Below are 26,696 nucleotides of genomic sequence, written 5' to 3' on the forward strand. Positions count from 1 at the left end.
AATAATTAGTTGCAGTAACTGCCAGGTCATTTCCGACTTGACGAAAGATTTGAAAATATCCCGTCATATGTGATAACATGGAGTAATGAAGAATTTTCTCGGCGCCAAACATCATGGCGTCCCTCTTGGGTCTTAGTTGTTGCCTCAGCGCGTGACCCAGTTTGCCTTTTTATTCAAACCAGAAATGCTGTTAATTTTGACAGCTCAATTCACGAGAACCCAATCCCCATCAAGTCTGCCACCTTCTGCAGCAATATTGAATATGGCGACAGACAAAGAACACTGGCATGGTGGTGCCCTGACTGTGCCCAGGGTGGTGCTCGTGGTCCTGAAAATACATGTTTCCACATGCCCACAAAGGATGGAGCGAGGCTGTGTTGACGGCCGATGCTCAGTCCGGGTGAAAGTTAGTTTTGCGAAAACAGTCTTTGACTTTCGCAGAGACAGAAGTAGGCTGGTTGTGTTCTTTGCTGAAGTTAAAGTTGGGAAACTGCACTGTAGAGATAGTTTTGAAAGTAAAAGTTTTGCACTGCTTCTGCGCAGAAGTGTGTGAAGCCAAAAGTATTTATCAAAAGTAGAAATATTTATAAGGCGGCCTTTGTCGGGATCATATTGCTGTTTCATACTATTATAGTTGTTATGATAACCACTCACACAAAGTAATGCAGTGTTGTAACCGGTTACGATTTTTTTTAGCTAATTTGAACTATACTTAAATATTGTTAGCGTAGCTTAATCCTTATTAATGACCCTATATAGGTTTTTTTTGTATAACAATTAAAATATTTTTCTAAAAGCTCCCTAGCAGATGAAACTGTCAGATAAATGCAGTGATATGAAAAGGCCAATATTTCCCTCTGACATTTAGTGGAATAAGATATAAGAAGAAGAATGAAATTTCAGAAAAGCTAAAGTTAAACACGTATGATTATGATGTCTATTTCATCATAGTAGAGACAGGCATTAAGGGTAAGAATTTTTTTAAATAATTTTAGTACAATATCTCAAATGTTACTGTTAAATAAATTTCTAATTATTGTACATTTTGTAGTTTTTGACATAATGAGGGTGTTTACAGACCAAACTAAACCCGAGCTTCTTATTAACACAGTGCACTGGAGATTTGTTGATTTTCTGTATTTACCTCCTGTTGGTTATTCTGTGATGCCTTTTAATGACAGAGCTCAGCATAATTTGTCTTCCTGCTGTGGGTGTGTCTTGTTTTGTGTGTAAAGTATTTTAGGTGACCTTGTTTTGCAGCCAAAATATTATCAGTGAGTCATTTTCCTGAAAATCTTCCCGCTCTGGTGACGGTGGAAAACTGCTCCGCTGGTGTGACTTTGTCTTTAGTGTGAAGGGCGAAGGATTCTGTTGAATTGCTCCGCGTCAGTTTGTTTAAATCAGCAGGTCTGTGCAGGTATTGAATGGACTAATCTAAGTACATTGTGGATATATCGCTCAGGCGTTTTAATTCAAACTGCTGAATGAAGCGGCTTTTGTAACCTTGGGGGCACATTAAGTTCCGATTCAACATGGCTGCTGAGCTCGAAGGAATAAGAAGAATCTGAAAGAAAAGAAAAAATTGTACATTGCCAAAAAATGAAATTGGCAAAAGAATGCAGGGTGTGGCAGTGGGCTGCTCTATAAAGACATCTGCTGATTACACAGTTCGGGGAGGCCTGGTCGAGAGGAGCCTGGCAGTGAAAGGTGTAAAGAGATTGAGACCACACGACTGCTGCAGAAAGAACACAGCAGTCAGACCCTCACAGCCAGTCACTCAGAGCATGAAGCCATAACGACGTGAAGCGGAAAGTTGCCTTCACTCTATTTTACACAACAAGAGAACCTGGGCTGCCCACGGTGGCAGACTAATATAAGGCCCTCAAAATCCAGTCAAGGGCTTTCTCATTTTCTTCCGGCCCACGACTTGGCAGGCACGCGAAATATCCAGTGGGCTTCATTGAAGTTTTCGCCACTATTGTGAAGTGTTTTCGCCACTATTGTGAAAATTTGGTGCAGTTTCGAACATGCTGTCTGCATATTTGTGCCGTATTCACCTCCCAAGCCCAGTGGCAAATTGGTATGTGTCTCGGCTGACAGTGACATGCCTGCAGACGGGCCGGCCTACATGCAGCCCCGCGTGATGTTGTGTCAGTGCTGTGTGTAGCAGGTGGAGACAGAGACCTGCTTCAGGTGGCCCATGTGCTGCCGCGTGGCTCCCTGGGGAGACCCACCATGGTGCCGTACTGCAGATATCTTCCCAGATATGGCAGCAGGGCCGGCCCCGAGAGCCACGGCACACGGAGCCGTCCACCTCACAGGGGCCAGATCACTGCACACAGACGACGCCCACACCCTTCTGCCACACTCCTTTTAGAGTCAACGTTGAATCAGCCCTGCAACCGTCACCTATTTGTGATTGTGCTCGTCATGCTGTTAAATATCCTTCTAAATTACTTTTAAGTGAGTAAACAGGAAAACAGAAAGTGATGAAAATTGAAACGCAGAGAAATTGCTGCTCATTCACGCAGACGCATCGGTGGATTGACTCCTAATTAAGGGAAGGAATTTGGCTGAGGTCAAAAAAATATTTTCTATTATGGGATAAAATTATTTCCATTATTTTTTTCTGGTTTATTACCCGCTTAGACTGCATCTGAGCGTAAGTTTCATAAGAGATTTGTTTGGATATGTTTCTTCTGGTTAGATACACACAAGCTCTGCGGCTGACATACAGATTCTGAGAAGAAACAGACCGATGGGAGAGAGTCAACTATCTGTTCTTTTATCTTTTTCTTTTATCACATGTCTATAAATATTGGCTGGAACAACCTTCCCTCAGTGGGCTTCAGGTACTTTTGTTCCGTGAGAGCGCTCATTACGGCTGAGCTCAGTGTTATTTTGAGAGATGGTAATCTGGAAGGGCTTTTTAATTTGTAAGTGGGCAAATGTAATATTTCTTATCAGAGATGACCTGATAAACGCAGCATTATTGACTCCTAATTGAAGCTTATCGCTGAATTATGCATAACCGAAGTAAGATCCACGCGGAGGCGACGTGTTTACATTGGTTTTATGTTTCATCGGGACATCTGAGGGCATCTGGTTCTGCCTCAGCCCACATGTGTCCCTCTGATCGTGTTTAGCCAATGCGTCCTACGTGTGTTTTCTCTGAGCCTCCTCTCTGCTCCTGACCTCTCACCCAGGCCTCTCTCTTTCTCTTTGTTGTGCAGGTCAGAGTCCACGTACCCGCGCCCACGCGCCCGCATGGTCACATTTCGGTATGCAGATACACAGACGCAGGTAAGTCTGGTCCAGGTGCACCCCACAGTGATCCTGACCCACGCTGGTTCACCCCTCAGCTCGCGGGTCAGCCCTGGAGCCCAGCAGGCTGCCGGCACAGGTCACAGAGGGCCTCCACATCCCAGAGATGAGACTCCAGACTGGCATGAAGAGGAGTGTTTGATGTAGCCCTGAGCTCGGCTATGTTACCATGTTACTTTGCTTTTAATTAGCTCCAGCAGCTGCTACTTCCTGGTTGACAGGCCCTGGCAAACTCCGCTGTCTCTGTAATCTCTTACAGGTGACTGTCAGTTGCGTGTCAGCTCACTGTATAGCGCCAGGCTGTGCGTTCTCCTTTAAGTCAGGTGTTAGAGCTTTACAAAGCAGTGCTCCTGTTTACCAAGCTAATTAACTGTGAAGTGAGTCTAGACAAGATGTGAATGAAAAAAAGAAAAAGAAAACTCACAGTGCTATAATGACCACAGCATGTTTCCAAATATGTTATGCAAATATGTATCCAAGCACCAATCCCCTGCCCATAGTTTGGCGTGTGTTTTCTGAGGATGCAATCATGATAGAGAGACAGCAAAGTTCTCCTGGTGACAGTAAAATGTGCCACTCTGCATTCTTCAGCGGGATCTCCAGCTCACTCACAGACGTCTTCACCACTGGAAATTGCCCTCTGAGGACTGACGGCTGGAAACTGATCTCAGATTAGATGAGCACACCTCGTTCCCAGCTCAGCTTTGTCACTCCCAAGTTGGTGGATCCATCCTGAAAACTCCACCAGAGATGAAAAAAGGGGAGACTTCACAACTGGCTTTGGCATACTAATACCCTGGACTCATTATATTAATGGGGGCCAGATTCCCCTTACTGAATGTGCACTGATGCCCTTTGAGTTTTCCAGGGCTGGAGGGTGTGCAGCACTTTGAAAGCCCTGACCGGCATATTGAACGTGATTTAATAGAACCCTTTTGAGACTCCTGGTAGGATGCACGGTAACTCTTTGCCTTTAAGTTCCCGCACCTCTCTGTGTGATCTCGTCAGATAGAGCCACTCTATCCTCGGATTCATGCCCGGGGAGGGGGAGGGGGCCGTGCACGTTAAATGAGGCCAGAGGTGTCCATATCTCAGCAGAGGCCATTCTTTCCTGGAGATGTGGTACTTTGAGACATGGTGCTGAGCAAGCTTTGATGTAGAAAGGTGCCCTGCAAAAGAGTGCGAAACAGGAGGCTTACAGGCAGACGTTCAGTGGGATTCCCCTCAGGGAGCCGAGTCCGGCCTTTCCTCGGACATCCGTCCATATATTGTTGATTTAATTACTCTGCTCTGCTACTCACAGAGCCACCGAGGCTCTGCAGTAAAACAAATTCAGTCCCTCACACAACCATTATGAAAGTCATTGCCCATTTAATGTGCGGCCACCACTGTGAATCAGTGCGTAATATAGGCAAGCCGCGGGAATGTACAGAATCCAATGAAGAGATTTTCATTGCCAAAGGTAGCGATAGCCGAATTTCAAGGTGTAAAAGCACAAAGGAGAAGGTATTGTTTTTAATGGCGGTATTTTGGAATGAAATAAGTCTTAAAATAATGGGAGGGAAAGAATACTAATAAATGAATTTTGCATATTTGCCCAACAGCAAAAAGATGAACTGATAAGAAAAGAAAGCTGGGGAGCGCTCATTTGCATGAGAAAAACGTCCCTTTAGTGCACTAATACATCACTCCTATGGTTATCGCAAGCACATGTAGCACATGTTAAGATAGCGAGAATTCATCCTCAATGAAATTAAGATATTAATCCGAGAATGGTTTTAGCCTTTAAGTGATTCTTGTATTGATACAGCGGTTAGGTAACAGCAAGACGAGAACATGTGGCTTTGGCCGCCCTGAGCAGTAAGGACATTATGATATAATAATAATCTTCCTTTCAGTTCTGCTCTGTCATCTCAACTAGGAGCTCTTGAACGTCACGAAGCAGGAAAACAGCAGCGACGATGATGAGATTATACACAGTCAGGAGCGGGATACAGCAGGACTGATCCTGGCTGGCTGGAATACGCTTTAAAACGCAGCTGAATAAGACAAGTGGCTGGCATCTATAGTGGGATACTGACAGGAAAGATGCAGCGTCTGAGCCGCACAATGAGGCGCTAGCTGCTGAATGTAGTGAATAAACAGAAATCCAGTCAGGATAAAAATGGCTGACTCAGTTGCAGAGGAAGCACGCCATCCCTCAACGCCACCTCACTCTCTTTCTCTCTGCAGCCATCACATGGAACACAACAGCACCATATACCTTTTACAGAAACCCGTGTCGGGCAATCATTTGGTTTTTTCGGGGCGCTAGCTTTGACAGTAATGACTTCATAAAGCCTTTGATTTTAGCCTGATCACCGCGGCTGCAACATCGCTGGATATCGCTCCTCATTAGCGATTCCATACGCAGAGAGCGATCCACTGCTGTGGCGGCTGATACTTACACGCCTCCCACTCTAAAGTGTGCCGGGTAATTTATTCGCTCCCCGGCGCTCATCATCCTGATGCAACTCACACAGTGACAAGAATCCATCTCTGTGGTACCTGGCAACAAAGTGGGAGGAGGGGTAGCGGTGGTGGGGGGGGGGATCACATATTTTGTGATCACAATCAGAGGGTGGAGAGGACAGTTACCAGGCAGGGTTTGGAACATCCTGGTGCCGTAGTACTGCCACTAGAACATCCTGTAAACACTGACGCTGGTGTCACTCCATCAGATGCGTGTGTAACCTGTTTGGTGATGTCTGCGTTGGGATTTCATTGAAAGAAAAGGCCCCGGCCATGAACGTCGTTGGAGGCGATTCCTGTTTAGTCTGACAAACCAAGCGAAATACAACGCCGCAGCCCCTCTTCCAAGGAACACAACAATAGAGAGGCCAGAGGTGAAGCAGGAGACTGACCCTTATGAGGAGGGTCACCCCCCCAGAAGTGGAAATAGAGGTACAGGACATAACGTTCCACATTGACACTGAAGGCCTGTACATGCCAGCTGATAACTATGTACAAAGATGTGTCATTATTACAATAAGTTCAAATTAAATCAGTTAAAATGCACGTTGGATTCTACACAAACAGCCCAAGCGTCCAGCAACTCTTCTCGCTTTTAAATAATTTCAAGAAGGAGGTAAAAAAATTAACAATTCACAAGCTGAGAGTTGATGCTATAGGCCTTTTTCTCTCCTGCCAACGGGGTTTTCTCAGTGTATGGCTTAAGCAGTTCAGAGTTAAGTACTATGTAGAGAGTATGATTCATTTGGCAGCTCATATTGTCCAGCTTCAATAAAAAAAAAAAGCTAAAGCTGGCCAGAGACACACTGTGGGTTGTTTTCAGCTTCAGAGAAGAGAAAGAATTTGGCTTGAGCTTTGGCCGCCCATCCCCATCCAGAGATGGGCTCTTTTTCATCTTATCGTCGTCTTAGCGCGTTGGTGTGGTGACTATGTGCTTCACAGGTGGGAGTCTGCCTCTGTCAAATAAGCCAGTTCACTAAGGACAGGATTTGCCGCTGTTATTTTTCTATTAGGGAAGAATTATGCTAAGCCTTTAGAGGCCATCTTTGTGTTGCTATGGCAGCCCATATTTCCTACCGGGTTGCGACCTTGAATGACTACAGTGCAAAGCCACGTCGCGCCAAAACCCTTTGAGGATTAGAACCCGGGTCTCATAGTTATGCAAAACACCTCTGATATGATTGAACCTTGAATGGTTGAATGACAAAGTTTATTGAGATTGCCTCTCTTTTCATCTGATTATTGTCATTTGATTATTCCCAATCACTTGGCGTGGCTTCAAACGCATCTTTTCAAATGGCTCTTGTTTAGGACAACACTAAGAGCTTTTCTGTCTAACATGTCCACAATGCTCACATCTTCCACCATTGTATCAGTGAAAACAAGAGTGCATGATGCTAGAAATTTAATTAGAAAAACATTCATGTCAGACAGAATTACAGTATAATGCATCACCAGGGTAGGTTAAGACTTTTCTCTAGTTTCATCTGTTGATTTTTGTCCTTTAATTGATTGTTATTCTACGAAATGTTCGACATTTCTGGGGTAAAAAAAGCCATTCCAAGTTGTTAAATTGCTTGTTTAGTCTGACCGCCAGTCCACAAACCTGAAAGTCTTTGATTTTTAAATCAAATGAACAAAGAAAACGCAGCGAACGCTCACATGTGAACATCTGGAACCAACAAATGTTTGGTATTTTTCGCTGATTTAAACAATGAATTCACTGGACCGCCTGATCAAAGCAGTTCTCTTTTCACCGCTAACTGAGGCAAATCAATATGTTGATTGTGAACATGACACATTCTGAGCAGCCCAGCGAGCAGTGAAGTGCTGCGTTGCTATCTGTGGATTCAGAGATGATCTTTTGGAGTTTTTTCTTTGCGCTACAGACGCTCTGGAGTCGTAGACGCGATGTGTGATTCACAGCTGATGGGGGAGTCTCCTTCCTATAGCTGCTTCTGAGGTTGCACACTAATGTTTCTGAGCTGTCGTCACAATCAGACACAATATTGTGCTTGTGGAAGCAATTTCACAAATCACCGGTCAGATTTCGTGTGCAGCCACATCAATAGCATTTATTTTTCCACACTGGATTTTGTCATAATGTTCCCAACTGTTTTCGGAGCAGCCATCAAAGCTTCAAGTCTTTTCGGAGACGTATATAGACAGCTACTCAACGCTGACACAGGGATGAGGGTTTGAAAGTATGAGATTGACACTATTGTGGTCACAAAGCACAACAGGAGGCTACTTTGAAGAGGAAAGTGCTTTGAGTATCAGATTTCACTTTAGAAATAGTGGCCGAAGACAAGCCCAAGTATTAGATGTGTTGAATTGGCGAACATTAAACAACAAAACCAGACATGTGCTCTGTGCGCCACTTCCGTGAGTGTGTCCAAAGCATGAATGTGGGAAGGTCGAAGTTTTGAAACCTCAGATAAATATGACTCCCTGCTTCTTTTTTTTTTCTCTTCTGTTTTTTCAATCTAAAATCTGCTGCACACACTCTCTCACTTCTGCGTCTTGGGATGCTGCCGCCCTGTGATGCAAATATAAAGTTGACAATATAACAACAACAACAAAACAGTACCTTTTTTTTTTTTTTTTACTTTACAAAATAAAGTGCCACTATCAGAGCCGCGCCTCGCTGGCAGTTTGGGAATTGATCAGCCTCAATCCCAAGCTGCATCCTTGTCAACTGGCAGGTCTGCTGGAGATGACACATTTTCTGACAGTGCCTTGTCAATGGCTGCGCTTGAGTGAAATCCCCAGCCATGTCTGCTCGCTGCCAAAGTGATATCTATCAACTTATTTTTGACAAATTCGTCTTTACCGATCTCTCAATCTAATTGGTCTTTGAGGCTCCGGTAAGACAAAGACTGCTAATCTTAGTTGTGCACGTTTGAACAGAGCTTGCCACTGAACACTCCTCCAGCCTTTGAGGCAGCGTTCAGCTAAGTTTGGAGGGGAAAAAAACATGACAGTCACATTTTAGGTGCTCTGATGTCACGCAGTCTTTCTGGCTTAAAAAGTTCACTCGATATGAGGTTTGGTCTGCTTTGATGTGGGGTCTCTAGCGATGCGATTTTAGCACGCGATCTGCCTCTGCTGTTCTCTGTCACCCACTCCTGCAAAGACTGACATGGGAGCTGCCAGAGCTGAGGCTCAGCCTTTCATTCCTGGAGACTAGAAATTAAAGATACAGGAAAAAGGTAAATTGAGGCAGCATCGTGACAAGCAGAAATTTCACTCCTGTAAAAGAGACTGTGAAAGAAAAGAAAAAACCTGGCATGGAGATTTTAGATGTGATCAGTCATATGTATTAAGAAGAAAATTTTATTTTAATATGTGGCAAATGTTCAACAATGAGCAAAACAAAGATATCAGGGGTGCATGTCCTGACTCATTAACATAAACAAGCTCACTGGCTCTTTTGTTGAAGGAAAACATGCCGGGAAGTTTATTTATGACTTATTTAAAGAATTAATTCACTTTCTGTCACTTGACTAAGCAGCTCTCTTATTAGCACCGACTGAGGCAAATCAGTATGTTGAAATCAAACATGACACAACACGCAGAACATTCTAAGCAGCTCAATTTGCAGAGTTGTGTTGTTTTCTGTGGACCCAGATTTTCTTAACGCTATGAAGTTGTAGATGTGTGGGAGTTTCCTTCCTACAGCATATATAATAAACACCTTTTTTTTTGCCCTTGAAAGTAACTTCACAAATCACAGGTCAGATTCCGTGTGGAGCCGCATCACTGGAATTCATTTTTCCTCTTTGGGTGGTTATTTTTGAATATGTGGCAAATGTTAGAAAGCTCCTCTGCAACGAGCAAAGCAAAGATATCAAGACTGCACCTCCTGGTTCATTTGCATAAACCAGCTCACTTGCTCTTTTGTTGAAGGAAAACACACAGGGAAGTTTATTCATGACTTTTTAAAACAAATAAATCAGTTCCTGTCACTTGACTAAGCAGCTCTCTTTTCTGCAAATCAACTCGAACATGTTGTGTTGTTATCTGTGGATTTAGATCTGATCTTTCACTGATTTTCTTTACGCTACTGATGCTCTGGAGTTGTAAATGATAAATGGTCTGTATTTATGTTGCACTTTTCTAGTCTTGATGACCCTCAAAGTGCTTTACAGTACAGCTTTCTGCCTTTCACACACATTCATACTTCCATGTGCATCACTTTCTCTATAGGGGGGCAATATTGGGATTCAGTTTCTCGCCCAAGGACACTTCGGCATGCGGAAGAGCCAAATAAGCTAAATAAAGATATCGAGAATGCAGATCCTGATTCATTGACATAAACAATCTCACTCCCAGGGAAGTTTATTTATGACTTATTCATTCGACTCAAAAATAAAAAACTTGCTGTTCATGTTCTGCTTGTTATGCAACAACTCCCCTTGTATATCTGCACATGAGGTGGTGGAGTTGCAGTTCAGTGGGGGTGGTGGGTTGGTGGGTGAGGGATGGGGGGGGGTGATAAAGATCTAGTAATCTCGTTTTATGCTCATGATGGCGCGATGAGACCCCTCTCTCTCTCTCTCTCTCACTCACACACACACACACACACACACACAAATATGCGCCCCCCACTGCGACGTGCGCGCTCACCTGAACGCGCAGCCGCAGCTCCGCGTTTGACTCCTGAGAATTCCAGGATTTAAGGAGGATTAAAGCGGAATATTTCAATTTAGCGGCGGAATTTACCTGCTTGTGCCAAAGTAATTACCCAAACCCTCCCCCCCACCACCACCGCACCCCCAGCCACCCCCTACCACCGCTAACCTCTTCTGAAAGAAATAAAAAATAAAAACCTAATTATATGGAAACAGTAAAACAAACGTACAGACAGACAGGGAGGATATAAAGGTGTCTTAGTTGAAAAAAACAGCAGATATACGACGCTAATGAAAGTAATTAATCATCTCAGCTGCCAGGTCTCTTGATTTATCGCCTATAATAGTCTAATAAAATAAGATCATGCTTTATTTAGTGTTGCTCCCTGAAGCGTCTTGTTCAAATGCATCTTTCTTTAGTTACATTGACATTATTATTATTTAATTTATTTTACGTTAGAGGCCCCTTTTCGAACACGATGCCTCCAAAACGAAAAGGAGACAGAAAATAATCTAGAAACATTTGGCCTCTTTCTTTAGCCCCTCCCTGCGGTTTATTGGACACTGGAGTGGTTTTTATATGGAAAATAAAAAAAGATTCTGTGTCTGAATATGAATTCAGTCACTATTATTTGTTTCGTGTGTGTGTGTGTGTGTGTGTGTGCGTGCGTGTGTGTGTGTGTGTGTGTTGAATAAATATTAAGAACAAAATCCTTTGTAAAAATAGTCCCATGCGAAAGAAAACCTGACCACACTACATTTCATGATATGTGTTTTTATTTGGCCTACATATTTAAAATGCGGGGGAGAACATTGTGGAAAGATGCGGAATAATTTCGGGCCCAAGTAGTTTTCGGTTTGTTGTGGAACAAACACCATTGTTAAACTGTGGGGGGGTGGAAGCACATTAGAAAAGAAAAAAACATTTATTTCAGCAGCAGATGGGAATATTTCCAGAAAACTGCCACTAACATTAAACTGGGTTTGATAAATTACACCATTATCACTTTAAAGACTTTCATGTAAAATGATGAATTGAGATTTGTCTTTCTGTGCGTAAAAAACAATACTTGTGTGGTTCCTTTGTGCAAATTCAGCATTTTGCTGGTCTGTGTGAGGCGTTCAGGTGTTTGTCTTTAAATTTGTTTTTATGAATAAGGCCTGAGTCCAGTAATTCCACATTTATGATATCCGTTACCATCCAGTTATTTCTGTCTAAATACATAAACAAAAACTTGACTTGCTTCCACGGAGTCGATGCATGATTCTCATATGAGTCTAATAAATAAATGTAGATCAACTTTGGACATTTTTTCCAACATTTCTGACATAAATTTGGTAAATAAAATCTACAACTAACATGGTTTATAATATATCTCCATGAAAAATCTGAAAACAGACAAAGATTTTGCCTTTTAAATGAAATAATCTTTTTTCTTCTTTATATTTACATTTTCCTGCTTTGTTATGTTGCAGATTTTTTACGATCGTGCTCATTCACCTTTTATTCGCACATGAGACTGAGGGAGAGGATCAACGTGTGCACCTCAGGCCGGTGTGAGATACAGGGGGAGACGAGGCAGGGGCCCAGTGAGGCTCTATCCCATGTAAACAGGGCCCTGTGCATTGTGTAAATTAGGTGGATTAGCCCCTGCTTTTGTTGGACATGGTGTGTACACACACGGACCCTGATTCAGATCTCCCAAAGCCAGTCTGGCGCTCACAACTTTCAGGAAGTCTTACATTCCCCGGACCTGCAGCCGGAGCTGATCTGAGGGGATCAGTCATCACCGTGTTGGTGCGGCTCCTGTTGGGTTTTTATCAAAAGCAAACTAAACAGAGAATTCAGCCCCAGTCTCCAGAAACACGCCTCAAACTCCTCATCACATCTCAAGTCCAGCATTTCAACTTCTGACGCACAGACAGGGATGAAAACCTTTCATCACCGAATCAGAAATCATTTGCAGATTGATTGATTGAAGTGTTTTTTTTTTTTTAAATGACCAGGGAAATGGTGCGCGCACACGCACTCTCAGGGTCCGCACCCCGCTCGCTGTATTTCAAGGTGTAAACACAAACATTTGCACATATTTGTTAATACCGCAGCATTTTGCATCAATTAAGCCAAATAACTGACAAACGGCTGCAGCCAATTAAAACGTATTTCATCTTAATATCAGAGGATGAGAGGAGGAAGAAAGGAGGATGAGAGGAGGATGGGAGGAGGATGGGAGGATGTGGCTCGCGGCCACTCGTCTCTCATCCTCGTCAGGTGATTTTATTTTGATGCCACCTCCGATTCTGTGTCTTTAATTTAAATTTTACGCAAACTGGATGAGAGGGGGGTGAACTTTTTATTATTATCTGAAAAACTTTCACTTTCTCCTCATCTAGAATAAGAAACTATCTCGGAGGAAAAAAGTTATTTATTTCATCGGACATCATTAACACATATGCTTCTAAACACTGTGACCCTTTTATCGTTTTAGTGGCTGTGATAAAGCTGTTGGGAAATAATGAATAAAGTGTTTTAATGTGGATTTTTTTAATGAGTTGCTGTGGAGCAGGAGAAGGCCCGCAGGCCCACAAACACACTGATGTTCTCATCATTATTTATCCACCTGTAGCTCCGAGGATGCTGATGATTTTACGCACATTTTACGCAGTTTATAGAAATGTGAACTTTATTTCATACGGAAACGAGGGTTTGCAAAAACGGCCTCAGTTGTCTGTCTCAGTTAGATTACTTCGAGTTTATTCTTATTTTTGATAAAGATTTGTTGCTATTAAAACTGAGCTGACTTTTATTTTTCAATTGCAGATATTTTTATTTTAGAGTAAATTACCTGCAGGATACTGAGGCGCATTCAGACGCGTGTTTTTGACATTAAAATACTTAATAAAACTCATTATTGTGCACATGACCACTGAACCTTTGTTGCACACGGGGAGAAATGAAATCCTTCAAATTACTGTCATATCTTAATTAAGGTAAAATCTGATTTGTTCTGTGGCACCTAACTGGAGACTAATCGAGCGTAAACAGTATTGAAGTCATATTGGATGAAATAAACAATTAACCTACAGAGTGGAAGGAGGAGGGGATGGTCCAAACACACCGGACTAAATCTAATATTGTTTCTATTAGACTTTACATCGACTAAACACCCGCGACTGTCTGACTTTGATTTGGCGTAATGTGAACTGATTGTGCGTCTTTGTGCGTGTTTGTGGGAAAGCAGATGAGACTGTGGAGCGAAGACTTTCAACATGTGGTAATCACCTCTTCAAAGAGGAGAACACTCCACCGGGTCATCGCACTTTCTTCTATTTCACGAGATTATTTTCTTACTGTCTTTTTTCTTTTAAACATATCAGACGTGTGGGAAAAATACCACACTCCTTGAACTGAGTGAAGGGCTAATTACACTCAACAGATAAATATACAAGATATCAAGCCACATCCTCAGTGGCTGCATTATTAGAAAAAGAGCTTCACAACAACACTTTTGTTAACTAATGTTAAATTTGTTGTGATGGCTGAAACATGTATTTTCAGGAAACTGTGAGTAGTTTTACACTTGAATTCAAAAGCATAAAGTAGTTTATTTTTCCTAAATATTGTGAAAACTTGTTTCCCATGTGCAGAGATGGTTTTTAAAAGTAGGTTAAATATGCTGGTGTCTTTATATGTGAGAGAAAGTTTCACAACGTTTCCTCTGTGTTCGGTGAAAGAAAGAAAGTCTCACTTTCTGGTCCACTGAGATCCAACAAGTTATTCTTTAACTACTGCAGCAAGTCACTTCTGCAAAAAGGAAAAGATACATTTGCTTCCTGCCATGAACTCAAAGAAGTCTGATAAAATAATGTATTATTCTATAAAAAATATTTTTGTTTTCTTCTCATCACATTGTCTCAAGCTTCTCGTGTCCGTCACTCTTTGGGAAAACATGGCCGCCGACACTATGCAGAATTTCACATGACACACTCGTCATCTCTGCCTCCCATCTAACAATAAGAAATGTGTCATACGAAGGACAGAAGGACGACAGAGGACTGAACTATTTACGGTTTCATCATTTTTAAATACTCAGATAAAGTGGAAGCTTTGGGGAAGAGGGAACACTTTCAATCCAATAGATACTGCAGATGGAGAATCATTTTTTTAAAAAGTTAAACACTGAACTGCATTTCTGACATATACAGTATTTCTCATTCACACGAGTGGACAGAGGAAGAGCTTGTCCACTTCATGGATTCTGTATTTAAAGAAAGGGCCATTTAATTCATTAGTGTGCTGAATACTTGTAATTACGGCATGTCTAATTTTATAGTATATGTCGATGGAGTTAATTGTGCCTAACTGTGCGTGTCCTGGAATGTGTGCGCTCATCATAGTTGCCTTTTTGTCTGTGCCTCCATGTGCCCATGTGCCAATGCAAGCGTGTGCCCATATGTGGGTGTATAAGTGATCCACTGTTACTATCCTGAGTGCGTGTGTGTGTGTGTGTGTGCCCATGTGTGCGTGCCCATGTGTGTTGTATGCAGCCTATTAGTGGAGTTTAACCCCTGCGTTCAGGGAGTCACATCCCCTCAACACACCAGGCTCCATTCTTACTGCAGCACGTTAACATTTTACTCTCCTCTTTCCCCACCCACCCCCTTCACATTTGTCCTAAGAGGGCAATTAAGGAAACAAACGTTTTCCCCAAGATAAGCTGGCTGCCAGCTTTGCATGCTAATGCAATGCCAAGTGGTTACAAATAGTGAGTGCTCTAATTACCGGCATTGTTTTCAATCAGAAATTGCTCAATTTCCCAGGATGAGGTCTCCGTGGCTGGAGTGAAAAAAAAAAAAAACCTGACAGTGGAAAGAGACAATCATCTCTATGTGGAGTGCGGCTGATTTTGTCTGCATACGTGTGTGTTGATGTGCCCGTGTTGTGTGCACGCATGTTGGTGCAGATCGGCTCATCTAGCTCTGTGTGTGTGTGTGTGTGTGTGGACCCCGGCATAACCTTCTCTATCACTGCTGCCCTTGACAAGTCAAGAAATGGATCCTGTCAGCCTCTGCAGCATTTAGCACCACAATTATCCCCTTTCACAGCCTGGCTGCATTAATGTAAACCACACCAGGCAGCACTTGTCACTCAGTGATGAGCACGATCTCTGGGTGAGCAATTTGGTGCAATTCTGTTGTTGTGTGATCAACAGTGCAAATCAGGGCCTGCTCATTTATCAAGCATTTTTCGGCTGGAGAAAATTAAAAGGGAGGTTGTTTTTAATTTGACAGGAGGTGGTAATATCTCTAAAAGCAACTTTAATGCACAATGTGGCTGACATCAAACAAATAGAGGGGTAGTCGAGCAAGTGTAGTCTGCAGGATGCATCAACCCATCGGGGAGGGGGTAGCTATTCTGAGAGGTACGGACATCCTCATGTGGCCACCAGGAGTCAGGGGGGGGGCAGCACAGACCCAAGCGACAAGGACTCACTCCTCGGGTGTGAGAATGAGTCACTCCGTAGGACGCGCACACAGGACCCATCCGTTGGCCTTAGCTGACCTTTAGCTCTGACGACGGCTAATGGAGGGCTGGCCCTTGATCAGTGCGCTGAGAGACAGGGCTCCCCATCCCTGCCCTTTCACTGGGCCAGGAAGGGAGGGACGCTGCCAGAAGCCATGCCGCGGAGCCATCGACCCTGCCACTTTCCCATCCTGTGGGTGACAGCTGCAGTGCCAATGAGCTAGGGGACGCCACGCTGCCCTGCCATGTAGGAAGGACGGCCAGCAACTCTGTCTCTGTGCTGGCGGTGGGAGGGAAAGTCGACGGCGATCTGCTCTTGAATGTCAGATCCATGTAAACAACCCCAGCAAATACTTCAGGGTTGGGGAGACGCTGGTTTGACGGCCTGCACCAGAGTGGAAAACCTGCATAAGAAATGTGTTCATCGTCATCCGCAGCAACTATAGGTGGATTATTTAGTGTTTTGGGGAAATATGTTTGTGTGTTTCAGCTAAAAATGTTTCCAATATTAGTTTTTGCAGCTACACCGAGTGGTTGTGCTTGTTATGGTTTGTTGGTGTTGAACCCACTTGTCATGCAAACACAAGGAAAGTTGTCATCCATCAAATGCATGCATCATCAGCTTTGTTTTTGAAAACACATTCCATTTAATTGCTTTAATTTGAGTCGGATCAGATGATTAAAAACTTCCTCAACCCCTTTGTCTGTGAAACAGGTCAGATCGTAACATCACCAAAGCTCGACTCCTGCGTGGCCCTTGTCGAATGTTCGAAGTTGTGTTTGCATTTGGAGTGTTCTTGCCGTTCTTTGTGAACTTGGAATGTTACCGCGGGGAGTAAACTTCTCACGCAGCCCCGTGTACAGTAGCTGAGACGTGCCTGATGTTGTGCACTTGGGTACTTTGTAACCCAGATGGTGCACCACTGCATCCCTTTTATCAGAGCAGCCCTTTTTAAAGTCAACACGCAATGCATGCATAAAAACATAAAACAATATTTAGTGTGCATTTTAATTGCACGGGCTTCAATTCAAACATGTAAGGACACTCACAACAATAGCAGATGAAATATTAATTCCATATGGGAAGAGAGGAGAAAACATCCAAGAGGTTTAGCACAGATTGTTCTTTTTATTATCATTAACAGTAATGTGCTTCTGAAGCCCCCCGTGACCCCCTCACAGCAGCACCTCATCTCAGAAGTCATTCATTAGAACAAACAGAAGGCAGGGAGAGAGACAGTGAGGGAAAGACGTGGGGAGAGAGCATAGTGTAAAATAAATTAGATTGTTCTTATTAGATGAACCACTTTGAGATGGTGAAAGAAAGCCCGCTTGAGAAATTCAAAGGGTATCAATGGTGCGGTGTTTGGAGACGAAGATGTCGTGTGGAGCCCCTGATCCAGTTGTTGGTTTTGTGCTACGTGTGTAATCATGGTAACATTTGCTGTCCACTTTGGATCGGCGCGGCCCAGAGGGAGCCTCGGAACACGGGTCTGAAGCCGTGGATGTTTGAAATGAGATTGAGCCACAGCGTTTCTGTTTCGAGAGCCGGGGCTGATGTGGTCTGTGGTGAAACTAATCACAAAGCTTCTTATGTTGTCTTCCTCTGATATAAATGGATTGTACAATGTCTCCCCTCATTATTTGGCCCAGTGTTTACTCAATAAGATTTTCGAATTTTTTTTTACACTGGAGTGACAGTAAAGGCCACCTCTCTCAATTAAGCCTCTTTGGTTCCTTTTTCCACGAGAGCAGACGGACAGCGTCTCTTCATATCTGCACCCCCGTGCCTCTCATCTTACCAGGCCTGTAAAGGTCCACATGACCCACCTCTGCACGCGTCGATGTGCGAGCATGCACGTACATGTGTGAGGATAAAATAGCAGGAATGCAGTACAGAGTGGTCAGAGGCCCGTGCTGGGGTGGGGTGGAAGGGATGGGGGGGTAGGAGAGGGGGGTGAAGAGAGCCATGTGGATCCTCGGAGTGGTGTGACAGACTCCCCAGCCTCCTGGTAGGATTTGTTGGAATGTGAGAGAGGAGGATTTTAGCACCAGGCGAGCCACGCCAGAGTGCTGCAGACTTCATGCCATCTGTCTCAGCCTCCATCGTCTCTTTGCCAAATTCATCAGACCTTTATTTCCTCTCCCTCCGTCTCCTTCTCATCCCTGTTCACAAGAGTAGCGGACATACTGCGATCTGCTAATGTATTGGAGGGGAAGGAAGAAAAAAAAATAATGGCTGGGCTTAATACACGGTTTCAAAAAAGAAAAAAAATCTCGATTGATTAATATGTATTCTTGGAGCTAATTGTCCGACAGCTCTCGTGGACATAAAATGTGTGTTCCATAGCCCTGCCATTTGTTACTGGACCAACAGGGAAAGGGAGAGAGAGGCTGATACCATAGCAGATCTGATGATCAGTTAATACTGAGACATGTTTCAAGCTTGAGCCAAAAAGTTCACTTTATCTAATGGTTTATTTTAAACAAGCTATTATTTTTAAATAACTTTTCCATCATGCTGATTTAAAGATCCATGCCACAAATGAGTAACAACATTTTGTGTTGCTGGGGTCATTTCTATCAATCATTTAATTGATTTTATGATTGATTTATTTAAAATTTTATTGACGCAATATAACATAAATATTTAACTCACCACTTGTCAGTCCAAGAAAATCGGACTATGACCTTGTACAACCGACTCATTCTTAGGCCACAGTTAAATCAGAAGCAGATTTCACATCAAATGGGTGTGTGATTGTGGTTTTTGGATGGGACTGATCTCCCACTCTCTCCCCGTGTGGCCGGCTGGGGACGGGGCTGAAGTAGATCACAGGGAGGAGCTGTACACACTCCACGTCCTTAACCTGTTCGAAGAAGGGCAACGGTGTGCGAAGGGAACGGAAGGGAAATATACCCTTCATCCAAAATGGAACACCAGGTGGCAGGAAGTGGGCAGGCGGCCTTTGAAGCTGACCCCGGTCTCTGTACTGGGATGGCCTCTGCAATCGATCCAGCCAGAGATGGCAGGGAGGGGAGCCAGGTGCCCCCAGAGGGACGGCAGGCCACGCACATTTAATATGGGCGAGGAGGACGGTGGAGTCAGCTGGAGCTCGGCCCCACTGCTCCCAGTCATATCTGTGTTCAGGCAGCCGGAGTCAACTGACAAGCAGGCGAATAGTCACAACAGTCTGGTGCACAACAAACTCAACAGGCACGTTCATCGTATGAAAACTCCAATGCTGTCAAATCTGGTTATAAATAACACCACATAAATGTTGTGAGTGTGCTGCTAATACCCTGGAACATCTGACAAATTAAATAGATGCGGGTCAACAAGGAGCCTTTTGAAAATGGAACTTCCAAGAGCACATTCTGAAAGAAAATGTGAAATAAATTAATATATTTTATTTTTACACACAATGCAAGCACACATGCCTTGAGAAACTGCTGCACAAGTTGTGGGCTAAAAGGAAAATACAACAACAAAGAAACAGGATTCAGAAAGGCTGGGTTACGCAGGGGAAACATGGAAAAAAGAAGACAAACAGAAAGAAAATCTGATGTTTGTGAACGCGTGTGCACACTTGAATGTGGCGAGCTGCTGTGTGAGCCAGTAAAAGAACGTGTCAGGAAATACTGAAGAGTGACAGTGCGCTTAACCTTCGCCCGTGTCTCTAATTCTAAATATTTGCTGAAATGATGAGAAACATCAGTGAGAAATCTGTTTCCTAAGAAGGTTTTACATATGAATCAGGAGCCTCATTCACAGGGAACATGATTAACACCAGCAGAAATCTGCAGGCTGCTGCAGCATTTGTATTTTGGCCATGCTTTGGAAGAGGTGAGTGCTACGCGCTCATCCCTCTGTATGTCTACGCAAACACGCATGTGCACGCACACTAAAGCACACATGCAGAGACTCAAATCCCCCCCACCCTCCCACCGGGCACCCTCCCCCTCTTTCGGCTACCCTCCCCGGGCATGGAAATGAAAGCCGGGCACTCGCAGAGGATGGTTGGAGGAAATGAAGACGTGTCTGATTTGCACAGCAACCAATGGTGATGCGGCGCTCCGCACTCTCTGCCCTCTCATAGGTCTTTTCTCACTCTCTTCATCTTGAGGCCTATATCAGTCCCTCTAATCCCGCTCCCGAACACAAGCAGGCCAATCCCGAGACAAGACTGAGGGGCTGGGGAGGGATGAAGGAGCCGAGGCATGGAGGGAGCGAGGGATGTGGTTCGGGAGGAGAGAAAGAAGGAGCACCAGAAGCTGATGTTGGTATAAGAAGGAACCAGTGTGTTATTATTAATAAAGCATTAAAAAGAAGTGAGCACATCAAAGCATACAGGGGCTATGCTATCATACATGAAAGTAGCGCACTATGGCTTAATGTTTCCTAAGGCATGTTATGGTGACGCTGCTTTGATTTGAAATGCATTGTGTGGAAAATGGATTAACAGGAGTGGGGAGAGAAAGCCTGGTGTGGGTGCAGACCATAATTTAAAAACCTGACCTCATAGGCTCTTCAAAGTCTCCATGAGTGTGGATATTTAGGACTTACTTACATTATGTGAGGAACCTACACCACATAAACAGCAAATAAACACGTAGAGCACATACATGTGAGGACACCTGCAAAGACAGAGGAAGAGCAATCACCATCACAACAAAATCCAACATGTATCATTTCACATTTTGATCATTAAAATGATTGAAGCACATTTTTTTTCTTTCTTTATTCTTTTCTTCTGAACAAAGGGGGTCTCACCTGATTATATTGTGCCCCTCCGCGATTGAAGCCTGCAGGAAGTGAGTCTTTGTCATCGTGCCCCCATGGCCAGGTAATTATCCTAATCTACCTTCCTCCTGCGCTCCAGCTCCTGCGCCACACTGGCTCGGACCACCTCAGTGGCTTCATTATCAGTGCTGGGACTCGCTAATGGCTTGACGGGCCTCACTGTGCCGGCTGCTGGTGAAGGAGAAACCAGGGGGGGAAAAGGGAAAAGAAGAGGACGCAAGAGGAGAAAGAAGAGGGGGGTAAAAATGAGACACTGAAGAGCAAGAGGCTGCCCTGAAGGTTAACATCTCAATCATGAAGGACAATGCTTTCTAGTCCAATGGCTCCTTAAAAGTCATCGCTCGCTGACGCTGGACGAGGCCACATGGGCAAAGCGGTGTCAAAGAGGAAGTCAGGGGATCGGTCAAAGTGCTCGCTCTCTGCAGGGGCAGGATGGCAGGATGACGGATCGCCATGTCCACGTGTGCATCACGTGTACACCCCCAACTTGCATGTTTGAAACAGCTATAACCTCACAACATACAGACGGACTGGGGGTGGGAAATCAGTTTCACTTTTTCTTTTTTTCCCTCTGACAAATGACACCCTGACAGTTGGACAAAAAAAATGTTGGGGTCCCTGAACAGATTTCTCAGTTACAAAAATAAAATGTGTTGAATTAGACAAAGACAGACATTTTACATTCTACTTTTGAACCCCAATGAGAGCACTGACAAATGCCACCCCACCCCCTCTCCGTCTGTGCCATGATTGTTTTTGCTCTCCAGAAATGTCATATAGTTAAGAGGTGATATTTCTATATGGCACAAACAGACACTGACGTCTTCCAAGTGTACATAGCATATAGGCTGACACAGATTGAGATGGTGTAACATGTATCACTCTAAATAGCCAAACCATGCATTCTTTATGTACCCAGATATTCCAGAGAAAAAGCTGTTGAAATAAGAGGAACTCAAACCCGGTGCCCTGAAGGTAAGTAAAAAGTATTTGGAGGTTAGAAATACTGCTGAAACATATAGTATAGCTGTTATTGTGTGGGCGGAGCGGCTTACATTCCACAAAACTCCAGAAATGCAGAAAAGTGCACATATAAACAGCATACTCAATCCCCCCCGAGAGGCAATGTTAACATATTCAGTTTGGTGAGTGCAACAGCCAACAGATCATATGTTAAATGCATATTTTAAAAAATGCTGGTTGGTGTCAGTTTCAGTAAATCTGCAGATGTATTTGTTTTGAAGAGAAACTCTTGGCAGACATATGTCATGTCATATTCTCTACTTGAATTCAGGGATGTGTGAGCGCACGTACGGGCTTTAAGTTTAGAGACAAACTGTTTTAAAAGGGTTTAAAATGAGAATAAGAACTTAAGTGTAGCTGGCACTTCAAAGATCTGCACTCATGTTAGGATGAATTGTAAAAGTGTCGGAGGCTTTATACTGAGCAGCCTGCTTCACTGAGACAGACAAAATGTATATATTTAAATATGAATATAGGTCATAGTGTGAAATATAGACCAAATCTTCAGTAAATGGGTGGAAACATTAAGGTCACTGGGCTGCAACTACATCAACAGGTTACAATGAAGACGTTCAGTAGGAGAGAAGAAGAAGAAGAAGAAGAAGAAGAAGATCTTGATTGGAGCAAAAGACAGAATATAATGCAGTGAATGGATTTACTATCAGTGCATCAAGTCACACACGTTTCCATTATGATTATGAGTTTTGCGATATCTCTGGGATTTCTGCCTCCGTGTGTTTATGGGACTATTAACCCAGTGTTAAGTACTCAGAAGTGTTCACTGTAGACGATCCAGTGTAAGGTTCAATCTATACGACTATGTTTTCACTTGAAAATGGTGTTTTTCAAACAAAAACATTCTCTTTTCGCACAATCGATTTGGCTCCAATCCATACCAGCGTGCCTGAAAACACATATCACATGAACACCCACGTTCACTGGGCATACACGTGCCGGTGTACACAGGAATCTTCCAATAAATTCTCATCTCCTGCGTATGTGAGCAGTTGTAACATAATAAAATGCAGAATTTAACTGCACAACAGCTGTTAGCAAAGACAACAGGGTTTTGATTGATAATCTAAGTTGCGTTCTACACTGGGAGCCGAGGCTAACGTCGTTTAATAGGAGCCTGATGAATCTGCGAGAGCTACATCGTGACCGAAATGACCCAATCAGCAAGCGGCTGTGAGAGTATATCATCGTTTAAACTTCTCAGAGTCTGCTAATAATGACTAAAACGCTGCAGCGGCGTTTTCAAACTAAAACTTATTTTAAACTCCAGAGTAGTGTGGACGTCAAGCGTATCCATAACAGAGCTGATGTGTTTTCAAACTAAAGTGTAGTAGTATGGACTTGGCCTAAGAGAACCATTAATTGCGCTATTTTTATAAGTCTAACTCTTCACTGCTGTGAGCGGCATGAATTCAATTTCATTCTTCTATTGTATCTGGGTCCAGACGGACGTCTCAGAAATGGACATGGGCACAAATGAATTCCACGAAGCTCCACATGAGCCCTAACCCAGAGGAACTTGAGTGCAACATGTCGCTGGCAGAAATCTCAAGTGACGTCAATCCATATTGTATAGATAATGTGTGGGTGTATTAAATGGTGGGAAGATTCCAAATAAAGCTTTGTTTGCTCATCGATTAGAATTATTTCCTCAGTGCTGACACTAAAACAATGTTTAGAAAATGTGAAATATCAATATGTAACGTATCAGAGAAAAACAGGAAAAAAAGACATTCTTACTTATTTGCATGGACAAACAATGTGATCTTGTGCAGGATTGTAGATATACATTATTAATAAGAATATAATTGTGAAGCACTGCAAACACTAAAGCCTCCGTAACTGTGCGCATGAGCCGTGTGGTGGATTTACTGTTTTTGTTGCTCACCACATGCAGCCAAAATTCAGCTCACAGTTGTGTATATTTCCAAAATGAGTCAATTAGCCGATGCATGAGTCCTGGCAACAGAAGGATTTTCATAGAAGCCCACTGTATGTACATTTTTTTTTTTAAAACTAAGAGAGCAAATTGGCAAATTTATGTGATGGCATAAATGTTGGAATTATTTGCTCTGAAAAAAATACAAAGATTAAGAACCTTAAGACATTTTCGCTGTGGCACGACTACATATTGAAATGATTCCAGGGCAAAGCACTTCTGAGGACACCTATATTTGGTGAGCATATAAAGGGATGAGTTAAGGTGACAGTAAATGTGCGTGCTCAGGGCTCAGGAGGATATTAATACATTCTCCACCCCGGCATTGTTGTTAGAGACAGAAGGCACATGCAGCCATCAGAGGGGTACAACTCTGTGTGGGGTTTGGTGCAGACAAGCATGGAGTCGAGCTTTATTTTTTGTCGGCGGTAATGTGATGATACTCCATAACAGTGTTTTTTGGCGCAGGATTCTGAATCAGAAACGTGCTATAAATAAATATGCTAAAATGGGTTCCAATGGGTTTTAGGGAGAGAAAAAAATGATCCGTTTCAAATGTTTGTTTTTTTCCTCCTCCCAGTAGATCCCTTTTAGTTGGAAGCAAGATCTTGAAGGTGAGAGGTAAAAGCAAACCTTTTTTTTCCTTCCCCCTTTCAGGTCACAAGATGAAGGTCTGCTCAGTAACCTTTTATTTATCATCCTGTGTCATGCTGGTAACAACGCTCCTCTCAGGTGCTGAGCAATGTGACTTGATTAAATTAAGTGAGGTAATGAACGTGTGTGTAAAGTGTAAAGTGTGAGCAGGGGAGGATACAGGCTGCTGAAGGCAGAAGTGGGACAGTGTTGTTTTTCCCCCCCCCCATACTTCTAACATGTAACAACCCCAACCTTAGTCGCTTCCATAAAAGGAGGGTGAAGGAATGTAAAAACCTGCTTTTCTGCAGCTTTGCTTTGACGAACCAAAATAGGATCCAGCTGGGAAGAGCGTTCCTCACAAACAAGCGTCGGTGTGACAGTTGAAATGAGGGTTTTCTGCTCTCTAAAGAGCGCGGGGAAATACACACACACAACAGCAATCAGAGACTGAAGCTACAAAAAAAAAAAAAACACTGCCATGCAAAAATGTTTGGCGGTATCGGGATTAATTGCAGCGTATGTGTTTACATGCACCTTCACAGAAACGAAACAGATCTGCTAAACTGCAGCTGATGTCTGTGTGAGGAAGTTTCAGTGTGGAGATGCAAAACCGAACCTGCTTTGATTGAGTTCCAGGAGGAATATAGTGTGCTCATAATGAAATGAGTTGAGTTCATTCTGTACCTTGGCAACTATAGTTTTATAAAATAATATTAACTCAAGCTCCGATTTCACCACATGAAATATTCACCTATTATTTGTATTGAATATCTTTTGGTATATTATATTCTTTTACATGCGTCTCTGGACCAATGAATGTGAAGAAAACTTGATTTAACATCTTTCATCTTCCTGTTACAAACAGGTCACTGTTACAAACAGATCACTTTTTAAATTTGGTGTTTAGACGGCAGATATTTCTTCTCATACAGAAAACTTGTGAATAAAACTTTAAAATAAAGTGATGGTACATACTCATTCTTTTTTGTGCACGTTTATAATCCACTGTATGTCAGAAAGAAAAATATCTATCACTACTATTTGATAAGATGTATTTTACAGCTATAGTGAATAAAGATTGAATGCATCAATATTAACTATGAAATAAACTCACATTCACCAACACTCACAGGGTCTGTATTTCTGCATATTGAGTAATGAAATGTACATTATTTTTACTTTTTCATCAATCTGTAATGAGTATGATATTCTAGCACTCTGAGGCTACTTGAGTTTAAGATATGAATGCATCATCCATCAGTATGGACTCATTATGCAGAAACACTCATACCAGGCTGCTCCGATTGGTAAATATTAAGTAGTTACACAAGAACTGGCTCCAGTGCTGTAAATCTATACATATCATTCCATTTCAATGTCATTCCGTACAATAACAATATTTTTGTGTCATGAACATTAAGAAGAATAGTGTGTAAGGCTCAGATGTGATGAATTAGCCGAGTAGTGTCAGCAGAGGACCACGACCAGGTCCCATAACCCACGCTGACCCGTTCAAACCAGAAGAACACTTATATATTTCCAGTTCAATGCCTCAGAGTGAGAATTTAAAAAAAAGTATAAAACACACTCACCGTCATCTGCAGCATCTTGTGCAAGTTGTGTGCGTTACAGACGAGTGAGTTAGTTGAACAATGGGAGAGCATTAAAACATGCCAATAGAGCAGTATTAGTCAACCGCCTGAGTCAATACACCCCACTGGGCTGCATGTCTTCCTACAAACACAAGCAATTGCTTCAGAAGGCCTCAGCACTAGATAGAAACATCAATTACAGTAAATTACACCAAAACAGTGTGTAACACTTCAATTTGTTTAATCTCCTCAGCTGTCTGAGCTGTTTTGGATGAAAGCAGAGCAGAGCACTAGAGTAAGATAAAATCCAAACGCCCCAAGATACACTGCCCTGTGTCTCCTTGGTCGTGTTTATGCATAGAATTATGCAGCTATTTGTATTTTGGAATCCTGGGACTTACTTCGAAAGCATTATTAAACTCCAAGAATAGAGTTATGAATATTTTTTTTCCTGCATGCAGCCTAGATTTTTTTTTTTAATGTAGAATATAAATAGAAGAACTCTGTGGTAGCCCCAAAATCCGCATGAGCTCTAACATGTGCCCAGTTTTCTGTGGGCATTGGGCCTTTTATGGAATACAAATGGTTCTTTCGGTTTGTTCCAAGTTCACAGAGCTTAAAACACACCCAAAGGCAGGGAGAAGGATACTTTATGGGTTTATTAATGTTTATGTTTGAAAGTCCTGGGACACGG

At 42.9% G+C, this 26,696-nt stretch overlaps 2 long non-coding RNA genes across 4 annotated transcripts in view; one reads left to right on the forward strand and one right to left on the reverse strand.

The window, feature by feature from the left end:
- The window catches only part of LOC118112563, a 31,965-nt gene extending 6,835 nt beyond the window's left edge, over positions 1-25,130 (forward strand). Inside the window, exons 2-4 of the long non-coding RNA XR_004697245.2 lie at positions 3,234-3,303; positions 21,717-21,772; positions 22,377-25,130. This is a non-coding gene — a long non-coding RNA (uncharacterized LOC118112563). The remainder of the gene's footprint in view (positions 1-3,233; positions 3,304-21,716; positions 21,773-22,376) is intronic.
- LOC118112562 overlaps positions 19,958-26,696 on the reverse strand; it is a 79,527-nt gene continuing 72,788 nt past the window's right edge. For all 3 annotated transcript variants that reach the window (XR_004697242.2, XR_004697244.1, XR_004697243.2), the window contains 2 exons: positions 20,768-20,968; positions 19,958-20,631 (listed from right to left, as the gene is read on the reverse strand). This is a non-coding gene — a long non-coding RNA (uncharacterized LOC118112562). The remainder of the gene's footprint in view (positions 20,632-20,767; positions 20,969-26,696) is intronic.

The sequence above is a fragment of the Hippoglossus stenolepis genome, chromosome 7, assembly GCF_022539355.2.
Source record: "Hippoglossus stenolepis isolate QCI-W04-F060 chromosome 7, HSTE1.2, whole genome shotgun sequence".
Lineage (NCBI taxonomy): Eukaryota > Metazoa > Chordata > Actinopteri > Pleuronectiformes > Pleuronectidae > Hippoglossus > Hippoglossus stenolepis.